Raw genomic sequence first — 4,508 nt, 5'->3', positions numbered from 1 at the left:
GGTCATTTTTTAAAAAAGAGGTTTTGTCCAAGAAAGTGGCCTGCCAGGATAAGAACTGTGCATCCTTAAAGAGATGTGTTGGATTCCAAGAGCCAAAGTTGAGGAGGGGGTTCCAGAGAACATCCAGAAAAATTACTTTATTATTATCTCTTTGAGTCCTTCCAGAAATTCTGTGGGATAGCTATTATCTCCGAAACTCAGGGGTTCTGATAACAAATGTTTATTTGTAACCTGGTTCAGAGGGTCATAGGAGACCCTGACCACAGAAAAAGGTGACCCCACACCCTGGACTCTAGCCTTCGCTCCTCCTTCAAGAATTCTTTGGGAGGGCCCTTGAAGGGTGATCACAAACAGGCTTCTTTTGCCTTCCAGGCCCGGTCCCTGGTGCCTAGGACTTCCCGCGTCCACATACAGGACTCCAGATATAGCTGGGTCACACCGTTGTCCCGCTGACCTCCCAAATCCCCAGCCTCCACTTGACTCGCCGAGCTGAGTGTTCCTCCCGGCCGGCAGGGGGCGCGTGCTGAACCGCGGGTGATATCACCATCAGGTGCCTCCCGATTGGGTGCTTTTCATCTCAGCACTGGTGATCCGATGGCTTTTTCAGTCGCAGAGCCCTACACAACATTCCAGGACAACCGAAAGAGATGATTTAACAACCCATTAATCTTGGCAGTGCCACATGGGAAATGGCAACCTGGATCTAAATTTAGGTCTGTCTGGGTCCCTCATCTAATCTGGCTCTGTTTTACAGAGATACACATATTGTTTGTATGCATGGAATAAAGATGAAAAGGAAAGTCAACATCTTAACTTGGGGTAGGGAGTGGGTATTACTGTTTATGGTTTTTAAAAGTTATTGAAAATAAAGTGAGCAGAAAAGTCAGAAAGTTTTTTAAATGATAAAATTGATACATGAGGAGTCTAGGCAAAATTGTTAAAGCAAAGGTCCAAAAGATGGGAATAACAGGTTGGAAGACAATGTCAGTTGTTTTCAGGCAAGAGTGTTGGTTGACTGAGCCATAGACCTGTTGTCTTAGTTTTCATGTAACTTTGACTTCCTTTGACATGTAAAACTAACAAATTCCTTTATGTTAAAAAAATATAATAACTTGAAATGTCTTTTAAAAAATCCTAAAGTTTTATTATTGGTTTAAATGCTAAAAAATTCATTTCTTCCCTGACTCAGCATGAAACTCATGCTGCATTGAAAATTAAAAGATGGAAAGATACACCTGACAAATATTAACAAAATAAAAGCTGAGAATGGTATATAAGGAGGAGATAGATACCTTGAGACAAAAAAACATTATCATACATAATAAAAGTATCATTTTTACTGGGAACATATGTTCTAAATTTGTGCACTAGTAAAAAAGTATCAAATTATATGAAAAAGTAAGGGACAAATCCATTATAATAGGTAAGTTCATTCTCTCAATTATTAAGTTAAATGAAAAATTAGTAAAGATACAGAGTACTTGAACAAAATACTGATGTGTTGGGCAATTAGTGTGATGTGCAATAAACTGCAATAATACACATTTTTCTTGAGCACATGTGGATACTTTACAAAATCTGACCATGTGTTAGCCCACAGAGCAATTCTCAACAAATTTCAAAGAACTGATATTATGTAAACCACATTTTATTTTCTGACTGAAATTCCATAAAGATAAGATTAAATTCGGAGAAGGCAATGGCACCCCACTCTAGTACTCTTGCCTCCCATGGATGGAGGAGCCTGGAGAGCTGCAGCCCATGGGGTCGCTGAGGGTCAGACATGACTGAGCGACTTCACTTTCACTTTTCACTTTCATGCATTGGAGAAGGAAACGGCAACCCACTCCAGTGTTCTTGCCTGGAGAATCCAAGGGACAGGGGAGCCTGGTGGGCTGCCGTCTATGGGGTCGCACAGAGTCAGACACAACTGAAGTGACTTAGCAGTAGCAGCAGCAAGATTAAATTTTCCATACATCTGAAGATTGAGAGAATATATTATAAGGGACATTTAAAATTTTAGTAACATCCATGATGATAATAGATATCAGCTGTTATGAGATGGAGCAAAAGTAATACTTAAGAGTTTTATAGCATTAAAGGTTACATTAGAATAGTCTGAAAATTAGTAAGCAAAACTCCTAACTTAAGATACTAGCATGGCGAAGAAAATGGCAACCCACTCCAGTATCCTTGCCTGGAAAATCCCATGGACAGAGAAGCATGATAGGCTACAGGCCATGGGGTCACAAAAGAGCTGGACATGACTTAGCGACTAAGCAACAAGATACTAGAAAATAAAATAATTCTTTAAAAAGTATAAGGAAGGAAGAGTAGAAATCAAAGAAACAGAAAACAAACATCTGACAGACTTAAAGCCAACAAAATTGATTCTTTATAAAGAATCTATTTATTTAGATATATTAATGGAAAAGGCAAAAATAAGGTAGGGAATGAAATGGGGAACATATGTATAGACAGGAAGGACTTAAAAGACAAGTGAATATCATGCACAACTCTGTGCCAATTAACTTGAAAATTTAGATAACGTTGACAAATTTCAAAGAAAACAGGAAAAAATAAAACTAGAATTATAGAGAATCAGTAAAGATAGCACTAAAGAGAAGGCTCTAATTAATTATAGGCAAGTCCTATCAGTTTTAGGAAACTCTAAATCATGACATAAGCTATGACACTTATAAGTTAGATATCAAAACCACACAAATATAGCATGGGAAACCTCAGGTCAATTACATTTATGAATGTAGATTAAAAATCCTAAACATTAACAACTGAGCCTAGTCACATATTCTAAAAAGAAGAAATAAACCAATGGGCTTTCAAATTTCTGGGTTTATTCCAGGAATGCATTTTAATAGAGTAAAAGAAAAAGAAAACATATGATCATTTCAACAGAGGCAGAAAAAGCATTTGGTAAAATTAAACACTCTAAATAAAAACTCTTAGTGAAATACAATTGCCTTAATCTGATAAAGAATATCTGCCAATAACAAATATTTTCCATAAGGAATTATTAGAAGCATTCCTTTTAAAAGGAATAAGAGTATAAGCATATGTGATAAAACTTTATATGTAAAAAAGTCAAGAAAATGAGAAAACTGACATTCAAGAAAGGTTATACCTGCTAGGAGCCCAAGCCTGGGACAGGAAAGGAACACAGGATAGTAGTGGGTCTGTTCTACTTCTTAAGTCGGGTGGTTTTATAACAGGCCTTTCATTTATTATTACGCTGTGAGCACATTATATACATTTTTGTTTATGTAGTAAGGGTGTTAAAATGATATATAGAGGAGAAACACATGGCAAATATCTCTAATTCTGGACTCTGATGTCTCTGTGGGTATCTGGTGGATTTAGGGGGGAGGGTGGATATAAGAGCCGTGCGCTGGAGTCAAGACCCTTCAACCCAAGGACAATGAGGCAGCCCGTACCCTGCACCCTGGGGCCCTGGTTCCCGGAAGGAGAGGATTTCTGAGCACGGTTTGCGGTTTCTCTCACTTGACCAGCTCTTGGCCCAAGTCTGTGCACTAAAAAGAGGCCTGGAAGTAAGCAGCCAACGGCTCTGTGACCAAAACCCTGCAAGTCCCTGGTAGAAAAGCCGCGCTGATTAGGAACACCTCTGACTGAATGTCAGCTTAAAAGGGAAGGAAGATATTTCCCCCTCTGTGGAGCTCTAAGTGCACTGTGAGGGTCCGAAGAGCGGCAACGGCAGACAAGAGGGTGTAGATCCCCAGAGGCGGCAGTGCCCATCGGACACTTAAGGTGCCAGCGGATGGAGGCTCAGTGCCCAGGGAGCCTGCATGGGAGCAGCCCTGTGTGTCCACAAGGGCAAGAAGAGACCCTTGGAAGTGCCTTGCAACACCTGGTGAGAGTTACTCCTCTGACTTCATCTATACCCACGACCCAGGTGACATTTCTGTTTCAGAGAATGAGATTTACAAGCTGCTGCATTTTCCTTTATCGGAACGTAGTATCAGCATTAGTCCTATCTCTGTCTCTGCTTCCCTCCCTTCATCTCCCTGTATCCTTCTGATAGAAATGTTGGGCTAGTGTTACCGACCTTTCCAGCCGGGTCCCAACCAGGCTCCTCCTGCTTGGGGTCCCTCGCACCAGCAGAAGGAGACCAAATTTGGTTCTGAAGCGAAGGAAAGTCCTGTTAACTGATCAAAGAGGACAGGTGAACGCTCTGGCCTGAGGCCTCGCTCTCTCAGAAGGCGGGGCTGCTGTACAGAGATCCGGTCACAGGGAAGGGCCAGGGCTGCTCGCGAGGCCGCAGGGCTGTGCTGCGCTTGCCTCAGAAACCGTGTCCGGCGCAGCCTCTCCGCGCACGGCCCGCCGCCGCCGCCATCTTGGGCTGAGATGTTGCTCCTGATGCTTCTACACGCCGAGTAGTCAGCGTGTCATTTCGCACCGGGAATGCTGGACTGAACACCCGGACTGAAGTGTCGCGACCACGGCCTCTGCAAGCGGCCCCCTGTGAGCAAGTG

At 42.1% G+C, this 4,508-nt stretch overlaps 1 long non-coding RNA gene across 1 annotated transcript; it reads right to left on the bottom strand.

Annotated features, from left to right (window-relative positions):
• Window positions 1-1,632: 1,632 nt before the first annotated feature.
• On the bottom strand, window positions 1,633-4,250 carry LOC121820434 (uncharacterized). The gene is made up of 2 exons (XR_006060952.2): window positions 4,082-4,250; window positions 1,633-1,978 (listed from the first exon to the last, which is right to left on the bottom strand). It is a non-coding gene; the product is annotated as an uncharacterized LOC121820434 (long non-coding RNA).
• Between the last annotated feature and the right edge of the window lie 258 nt (window positions 4,251-4,508).

The sequence above is a fragment of the Ovis aries genome, chromosome 10 (assembly GCF_016772045.2).
Source record: "Ovis aries strain OAR_USU_Benz2616 breed Rambouillet chromosome 10, ARS-UI_Ramb_v3.0, whole genome shotgun sequence".
NCBI classification, from domain to species: Eukaryota; Metazoa; Chordata; class Mammalia; order Artiodactyla; family Bovidae; genus Ovis; species Ovis aries.
Note: the sequence above shows the minus strand (reverse complement) of the source record. Positions and strands in the feature narration are given on the sequence as shown.